The sequence below is a fragment of the Petaurus breviceps genome, unplaced genomic scaffold (genome assembly GCF_028583685.1).
Source record: "Petaurus breviceps papuanus isolate PSGF00001 unplaced genomic scaffold, PetGlider_PUasm1.0 90537, whole genome shotgun sequence".
Taxonomy (NCBI): domain Eukaryota; kingdom Metazoa; phylum Chordata; class Mammalia; order Diprotodontia; family Petauridae; genus Petaurus; species Petaurus breviceps.
This window is the reverse complement of record NW_027187271.1, coordinates 1974002-1983742: the sequence shown is the minus strand read 5'-3', so window position 1 is coordinate 1983742 and position 9741 is coordinate 1974002. Positions and strand designations below refer to the sequence as shown.

The following is a 9741-nucleotide window of genomic DNA, read 5'->3' as shown; positions in this document are numbered from 1 at the left end:
AATCATAGTTGCAACACACTAACTCTTCTTATTAACAATGGATAGCTAGGTATAGCCTATTAAGTAGCATCTGTGTAGCACTTTAAATATGTTATCTCATTTAGTTTTTACAACAATCTTGTGGAAGTAGATGCTATTAGCCCTACTTAATAGATAAGAAAATTGAGGCTGAAAAAGGTTATGATTTGGCCAGGTCATACATCTGGTGTATGAAGCAGCATCTGAATTCAGGTCTTTTTCATGCCCAAGTCCTGCCTGTCTTAGTCCAGATAATATCCCCAGCTAGACACAAGTTCATCAAGGGATTTGTGTTTTGGTTCTTCATGGCGCTACAGCCTACTACATCAAACCTACATTGAGCAGCAGAGTAGTGCTGGAATGAGATGTAAAAACTAGAAGACTCACTAGTTTCATTGTCTATCCTCAAGTCATGCCTTTGTCCCAATAATAGGCCAAATGAAACAAGTTACCAACTCTCTAAAAGTGGCCATTCCACATCATAGCACCAGTGCAATGATCACAACAAAGACCACGACTATAAATACTGCATGATGTTCTATCGCAAAATATACCAAACTCTCCATATGGAGGACAGAACTGAAATATTTATTTACATACCAGAAAACTGAATCCCAAAACCAGTAAGCCAGTTCCATCATGATAGTAAAGAAATTAATGGGCCATAACACAGAGCCATGCCATCCTTTAGCCTTCCCACAAAGCAATACAAGATCAATATTTACTCACAAACCTCTATCTCCGTATCTGAACACCTCTCTCTCCCACCATCTAGCTATGTCTGGCTTCCAGCTTCCTGTGGGCTCTGCTCCACCCTTCAGCAAATTCCCTCCATCACAGGCTCCGTGTGATTAAATTCAGCCTATTGGGGGGGCAGAATTTACTTTCAAAGCAGAGGAGGTCTTCAAATTCCCATTCCCATTACACACATTAAGCTAAGACCCTAACCCCCCACTCTCCTAGTAAGGACCTCACCTGATTCCTGAAATCAACACCCTGAACTAAGGTCTTAATACATCTTTTTCTTTACATCTATCCTCATACCCTAGGGCCTAGATACTATCTTCCCTGATGCCTGAGAAAATTAACTTTCCACATTTATTATCTCCCTCACCTTTCTTTACCCCTATCATTATTATTTTCATTACAAATAATACTGGCTCTTGGTTTTAGATACAATTTATCCCTTTAAGGAAAGCTCCATTTATTCCTAGCCTTTGTAGCATTTTTTAAAAATAGGAATGAGTATTGTAATTTGTCAAAAGCTTTTTTCAATATAATGAGATTGTATTACTTTTGTTATTAATATGGTCAATTATGTTATCTTGCACCGAGAAAGTATATTGTTATACTGACTGAGATTAAAGCCACTCCCCAGAGCTCCAAGAAATATGCATATTTGCAAAGTATCTTTATAGTAAAAGCCAGAAAGGTGCAATTGTTGCAGATCTTGACCAGAGATTATGTTGATTTGACCAATACCCAATATGATCTTGTTGATCAGAGCTTCTTTCCATGACAAAAACCCCCATGCTCTGTGCACACTGTACAAGGGGAAAACTTGGAGTGGATGGTTATGATTGTACAAATACTTCTGAAGTTGGATAGAGTGGACCTATCCAGCAAGGAACTTAAAAAGATGTAAAGATATAACTGACGCAGATGGCCTCTGGTCATAGGTGGTGAAAAGCTTGAGAATGCCTAGTACATTTTCCAAGAGATGGCTGGTAAGTGTTCCTCTACCTTGCTTCCACTCAAAGGCCAAGCTGCCTGTTGCTTGCTACAAGGCCCAGGGAAGTAGGAGAATACAAAGGGAGTTCTGTAAGAGGCATTTGACTTGGACAGCAGTCACCTTAACACCCTGATCAATTTCACCATATTGTCAAAACACCTGGGGAAACCCCCTGAGGCAACTTATCAGTGCTGAGAGATCTTCATTGGTCCCACTTATTTATCAAAGTATCAGATATGAAATATCAGATATGATAGATATCTTTTTCTCAGCAGTTTATGGCACATTTACAAAGATTTACCATATAGTTAAAAGCAGAAATCTTAGAAGTATCCTTTTCAGATCATAATGCAATAAAAATTATATTTAATAAGGAAACAAGGAAATATTAAAAACTAATTGGAGATTAAACAACCTTATCTTAAAGATTGAGTGGATTAAAGAACAAATCATAGAAACAGCTTTATTAAAGAGAATGACAATATTGAGACAACATTAAAACCTATGGGATACAGCAAAAGCAGTGATTAGAAAAAAATATCTCTAAATGCTTACATAGAGAAAGAGCAGACTAATGAATTGGTCATACAATTAAAAAGAGGAGTCAAAAACATTAAAAATTCCCAATTAAACATTAAGTTGGAAATCCTAAATATTAAAGGTGAAAGAAAATTTGAGGAAAAAGAAAAACCCATTGAATGAATAAGTAAAACTAAGAGTTGGTTTTTATGGAGAAAATTAGATAAAAAAATAAATGAAATATGTAAATAGATTTTCAAAAGAGAGAAGAAAGCCAGATCACTAGTATCAAAAATGAAAAGGGTAGGGCCCTCAGCACACCCGGCCTAGCCGGCCAAGCCATGGAAGTCTACATTCCATCTTTTCGTCATGAAGAGAGCGAGCTGGAAAAAGGCTACCCGGTCTTTAAGATAGAAGTGCTAATGAGTGGACGGAAGCATTTTGTAGAAAAAAGGTACAGTGAATTTCATGCTCTGCATAAAAAGCTCAAGAAATGTATAAAAACTCCAGAAATTCCTTCCAAACATTAGAAATTGGGTCCCGGGGGACGGTCAGGTAGCGCAGTGAGTAAGAGCACCGGCCCCAGACTCAGGATGACCTGGGATCAAATCCGGGCTCAGATACTTAGCACCACACCCAGAAATAACTGTCCGTGTAACCTTGAGCAAGTTATTTAACCCCAATTGCTTTTAAAAAAAAAAAAGAAAGAAAGAAATTGGGTCCCAAAAGTCTTGGAGCAGTGAAGACAAGGTTTGGAAGCCTATTTACATTGATTTTCTAAATGTACAGCATTTACCCTCTCTACCAAAGACAGAAACTTGTGGCTCTTTTGAGGAAACAGAATCTGAAAAGTCTAGCAAACTGTCCCACCAGCCAGTGCTGCTGTTCCTAAGGGATCCATATGTCTTGCCTACAGCCAACAATGATTTTCCAAATGTAGTTATTGAAAGAGTTCTCCATGGGATATTTTACCCTCATCTACAGCCCAGGTAGAAATCCTGTGTGGCTAAAGAAGCTGGAGTAAGTTTCAAAGTCTTAGTCAAGAAAAATTGATATCTCCCAAATTACCTAAACTCTGTGACATAATAGCTATAGTCATTGCTAAAATTCATAGTCCCAGCTACATTCAGGGAAGTGTATGTTTCTTTAAAAAAAAATGTGCTTTTTAAAAATAGAAATTGAACTTGGGGTTTGGTCAGCAAAGGCAAAATTTTTAAGAAATAGGATATAGCAGCCTGCCTAGAGAAGCACATAAAAAGGAGGCCTATCAAGAATGTTCTAATATGGGGTGGCTAGGTGGCGCAGTCAGTAAAGTGCCGGCCCCAGAGTCAGGAGGACCAGAGTTTGGTTCTGGCCTCAGACACAACACCCACACAAAAAACTAGCTGTGTAACCTTGGGCAAGTTACTTAACCCCAGTTGCCCTCCAAAAGGCAAAAAAAAAAAATGTTCTTATAAATGTTGCCTCCTTGAAAGCTCTTGTGCAGTATGAATGAATTCTTGTCTGCATCAGCAACACCATAACTTAAATGAGGGCCACATACTGAAGGTTGAGACAAACTGAGACTGACAGAATAACTTTGCAAACTTTGTTTAGTTTGGGTTTTGCAATACACTAATCTTGTTACCTTGGAATTTTCCCAGCTGGCTAAAGGTGTTTACTGAAGAGCCAGCACCAAAAAAGGTTGTCACAGAAACATTGGGACAAATAAATGTGAGAAATTGGTTAAACTGGAATTTGAGAGTAACTTGAAAATATTAGCATATTTGTATTGGCTCTCCCTATCTCCCCGTCCTGCAGCCCACTCCTCAACATATCCAATTAATATTTGATTGGTGAAAAGTAAAGGCATATATGCTTGCCACCTGCACTTGGGCATTTCAGTTGAAAACTAAATAGCAAATCCATTTTAAGGTGGTTGGTATTATTAAGCTCCTGGGTGGCAATGTATGCAGAAACAAATTTAGAATTCTAACTAATGAACTCCACTACTGCCAATAATAGTCTAGTTGCATAAACTCAAGACCTTCCTGCATTTTTAAGATAAATTATACAAAGGGCATTTTACACTGATTCACTGTGAAGACAAGTAGTATTGCCAAGTAATAAAATAGCATCCACTTAGAATAACAGGCTTTTCCAATGTTAGAGATATACTAAAATAGTTTGTATATTAGTGAATACTGGAATATAAATAAATAAATAAAAGTAAAATAAACTTAAGATACAAGAAAATTTTAAAAATGAAAAGGGTAAATATATCACCAACGAAGATGAAATTAAAGTAATTATAATGAGCTGTTTTGCCCAATCATCTGCCAATAAATATAACAATTTAAGAGAAATGGAAGAATATTTACAAAAATATAAATTACATTAGCAGAAGAAGAAATTGAATATCTAAATAGATGTATTTCAGAAAAAAGAAATGGAACAGGTCATAAATGAACTTCCTAAGAAAAAAGCAGGAGGACCAGGTAGTTTTACATGTGAATTCTATCAAATAGATCAACTAATTCAAATATTATATAAATTAGTTGGAATAATACATAAAGAAGGGATGCTACCAATCTCCTTTTAGAAAATAAATATGATGCTGATACCGAAACCAGAAAGAGTAAAAACAGAAAAAGAAAATTTAGACCAATTTTATTAATGAATATGGATACAAAAATCCTAAATAAAAAACTAACTAAAAGATTATAATAATATATTTCAAAGGTTATGCATTATGACCAAATGGGATTTACATCAGGAATGTAGGGATGATTTAACAAGGAAAATTATTAACATAATCGATTATGTCAATAATAAAAGGTTTTTTAATTATATGATTATATAAATAAATGCAGAAAGTATTGGTGGTATAAATGAATTTTTCCTTAAATTGATTTTTTAAAAAGCATGTATCTAAAACCATGAGCAAGCATTATTTGTAATAAGGATAAACTGATCAAGTGTGAAACAAGGATGCCCATTGTCACCAATATTAATCAATATCATATTAGAAATCCTAGGAATAGGAGGCAGAGTCAAGATGGCAGAGAAGAAACAGGACCTCTGCGTGGATCCAGCTCCCACCACCTCCAATTCATTTAAAAGGGGACTCTGAACAAACATTGGAGCTATAGAACCCACAAAATAACACAGAGAAGCTAACCTCCCACTGAGGACAGCCCAGCAGTCCAGCAGGAATTGGCCAGCACAGTGCTCTGGGAGCCGAGCCCAGCCCTGCATGAAGCTGAGGTTTTAGCCCCAGAGTAATCCTGACCAAATACCAGCTGGAGGGACTCCAGATCACCAGCAGCTGTGGTGGTCCAGAATTATCAATACATAGAAGCTAAGGACAAAGTGAGAGCTCAGTGCAGTGTGGACTTTGGGACCCAGTAGTTGGGAGTGCCCCTGGGGCAAGAAGGCCCTGAGGGCTGTGGCACAGCTGCTGCCATGTGGTAGCTTCAGCTCCTGGCCTGCAGAGTGTAGGGGAACCAAGCAACCAGTCTGAAGGGTAATCACTCTTGCTTTAACCTGCTTGGATCTGGATTGTAGTCTAGGGTGGAGATCCTGGGGTGTGTGACCAGCTTGCCAGAGTGTGGGGAGGCTTCAGAGAGGGCACCCAACTAATACCTCCAGCAGCTGAGAAAACCCCAGCGTTTGGTATGAAGCTCCCTGTCTGGTGGCAGAGTCCTACTGTAGCAAAAATCCCAGGGGTCAAGTGATTAAGTGGCGACATGTCCAGGCAAAAGAAGGAAATCAAATGGAAGAATCTAACATTAGACTCCTATTTTGGGGACAAAAAGGATCAAAGAATGGAACAGGAGGAAGACAGTGAAGTCAGAACTCCTGCACCAAAAGCTTCCAAGAAAAATATGAGCTGGTTACAGGCCATAGAGGACCTTAAGTAACAGATAAAAGAAGTGGAGGAAAAATTGGGAAGAGAAATGAGAATGAAGCAAGAAAATTATGAAATGAGAGTCAACAACCTGACTGAGGAAAATAATACCTTAAAAAATAGACTAACTCAAATGGCAAAAGAGGCTCAAAAAGGCAATGAGGAGAAAAATGACTTAAAAAGCTCAATTTTCCAGATGGAAAAAGAATCTCAAAAGCTCACTGAGGAGAATCATTCCTTCAGAATTAGATTGGAGCAAATGGAAGCTAGTGACTTTATAAGAAATCAAGATGCTGTTAAACAGATCCAAACAAATGAAAGAATAGAAGGCAATGTGAAATATCTCATTAGAAAAACCACTGACCTGGAAAACAGATCCAGGAGAGATAATTTAAAAATTATTGGATTACCTGAAAGCCATGATCAAAGAAAGAACCTTAGAAATCATCCTCCAAGAAATTCTCAAGGAAAACTGCCCTGATGTTTTAGAACCAGAGGGCAAAATAGAGGTTGAAAGAATCCACTGATCACCTCCTGAAAAAGATCCCAAAAAGAAAACTCCTAGGAATGTTATAGCCAGGTTCTGAAATTCCCATATCAAGGAGAGAATATTACAAGCAGCCAGGAAGAAACAATTTGAATATTGTGGAAACACAATCAGGATAGCTCAAGATCTGGCAGCTTCTACAATGAGGGTTCGAAGGGCTTGGTATATGATATTCCAGAGGTCAAAGGAGCTGGGATTAAAATGAAGAATCACCTACCCAGCAAAACTGAGTATCATGTTTCAGAGGAAAATATGGTCATTCAGTGGAATAGAGGACTTCCAAGCATTCTTGATGAAAAAACCAGAGTTGAAGAGAAAATTTGACATTCAGATACAAGAAGCAAGAGAAGCATGAGAAGGTAAACAGGGAAAAGAAATCATAAGAAACTTATCAAAGTTGAACTATTAACATTCCTACATGGAAAAATGATAATTGTAACTGATGAAACTTTTCTCAGTATGAAAATAGTTGAAGGGAATATATGTCTATATCGGAGGGTATACGGGCATATGAATACACATGTGAATGTGTGTATATATGTTTACAAGTATACATAGATAGAGGACACAGGACCAATTTAATAGGAAGGGATGATACTTAAAAGGTGAAATCAAGAGGTGAGAGAGGAATATAGTGGGAGGAAATGGGGAGAGACAGAATGGGGTAAACTATCTCATATAGAAGAGGCAAGGGAAAATGGTTACAAAGGAGGGGAAAAACAGGAAGGCAAAATGGGTCAACTTTATTCTCATTGAATTTGGCTTAGGGAGGGAATGACATACACACTAAATAGTGTATCTCACCCTACAGGAGAGTAGGGGGGAAGGGGATGAGAGGGGGGATGATGGAAGGGAGGGAAGGCTGGTGGGGAGGGAAGTTGGAAGCACCCACTTTTGAAAAGGGACAGGATCAAAGTAGAGAATAGAACAAGTGGGAGGTGGGATAGAAGGGAGGGAAATGTAGTCGGTCTTTTACAATATATCTACTATAGTAATGTTTTGCATTAGCTACACATATACAACCTATATTGAATTGCTTATCTTCCCAGTAAGGGTAGGTGACAAGGGAGGAAGGGGATGAATCATAGGGAATTCAAAGTTTTAAAATCAAATGTTTAAATAAATATATATATATATATATATATATATATATATATACACTATTTATTTTACATGTAATTGAGAAATAAGATGTACAGGCACTGGGGCATAGAGATCCACCATGCCCTACCAGAAAACTCAAAGGGTTATGGGAGAAGATATGGGAGAGAGCAGATTGGAGGAGGGGATATCCTGTGGGACTGCTATTTTGGGGTGGTGGGTAGGGGAAAAATGGGGAGGAAATTTGTAATTCAAAATCTGGTGGAAATGAATGCTGTAAATCAGAAATTAATAAAGCATTTGAAAAAAAAAAGAAATCCTAACAATAAATATGAGAGCAGAAAAAGAAATTGAAGGAATCAGAATAGGGAATAAGAGGATAAAACTCTCTTTTTGTAGACAATATGAAGATATTCTTGGAAAATCCCAAAGACTCAACTAAAATATTAGCTGAAATAATAACTTAGCAAAGTATCAATATATAAATAAATCCATACAAATTATCAGCATTCCTATATATCACAAACAAAACTACAATAAGAGATAGTAAAAAAAAAAAATACCCTTTTTAAAATAACTCTAGACAGTATAAAATACCTGGAAGTACATCTGCCAAAGCAAACCCAGAAACTACAAAAACAAAATTTTTTTAAAAAACATTTTATGCAAATAATGTCAGATTTAAATAACTAGAGAGACATTAATTCATAGGTAGCCAGAGCCAATATAATAAAAATGGCAATTTTACCCAAACTAATTTATATGTTCAATGCCATCCCAATTCAATTACCAAAAAATTTGTTTTACTGAATTAGAAAAACTAATAATAAAATTCATTTGGAAAAACAAAAAGTCAAGAATATCAAAGGAAATGCTAAAAAAAAAAAGTAAAGGAAGGAGATTTGGCAGTACTAGATCTTAAACTGTATTATTATGGCAGTTAATTATCAAGACTATCTAGTACTAGCTAAGAAAAAGAAAGGTAGATCAATGGAATAGAGTAAATATACAATTTATAGCAGCAAATAAACATAACCTTGTATTTGACAAGTGTAAAGACTTAATAATTCATTATTTGGTAAAAATTGTTGAGAAAACTGGAAAATAGTATAGTAGAAACTGGACATGGGCCAATATCTCACACTATTTACTAACATAAGGTCAAAATGAATACATGACCTAGATATAAAGAGAGATTTTAAAAGAAAGTTAGAAGAACATGGAACATATTACTTATTAGATTTATGGATAGCTGAACAATTTATAAATAAGAGTCGGCAAAATTAGGTATAAAATGGATAGTTTTGATTACATTAAATTTAAAAGGTTTGTATTAATAGAACAAATATGGCCAAGATTAGAATGGAAGATTAGAAGGAAACTGGGGGGGAAATTTATAGATAGTTTATCAAATAAAGATCTCATATCTAAAATATACAAAGAACTGGGGCAGCTAGGTGGCATAGTGAATAGAGCACTGACCCTGGATTCAGGAGAACCTGAGTTCAAATCCTACCTCAGACACAACACACACACAGAAAAACTAGCCGTGTGACCTTGGGCAAGTTACTTAACCCCAACTGCCCTCCAAAAAGCAAGAAAGAAAAAAATAAAGGAAAAACTATATGATATCCATTAAAAAATATGAGTCAATTCCCAATTGATAGTCAAAGGATATGAACAGGCAGTTTTCCAAAGAAGACATCTAAACAATTTGTAGTCATAGAAAAATGCTCTAAGTCATTATTGATTAGAGAAATGCAGATTAAACAACCTTGAGATATCATTTTATACCTACCAGATTAACTAAAATGACAGAAGGGGAAAGTAACAAATGTTGGAAGGGATATGGAAAAATTGGGACATTAATTTGTTGTTGGTAGAATTGTAAAATGATCCAACCATTTTGGAGAGTAATCTGGAATTATGCTCGAA

General features: G+C 36.4%; 2 pseudogenes; both read left to right on the top strand.

Annotated features, from left to right (window-relative positions):
* The first annotated feature begins 1342 nt into the window (after positions 1-1342).
* Positions 1343-1959, top strand: LOC138142259 (coatomer subunit epsilon pseudogene; annotated as a pseudogene).
* A 512-nt stretch (positions 1960-2471) lies between these two features.
* LOC138142247 (sorting nexin-24-like) lies at positions 2472-3303 on the top strand (annotated as a pseudogene).
* Positions 3304-9741: the final 6438 nt, after the last annotated feature.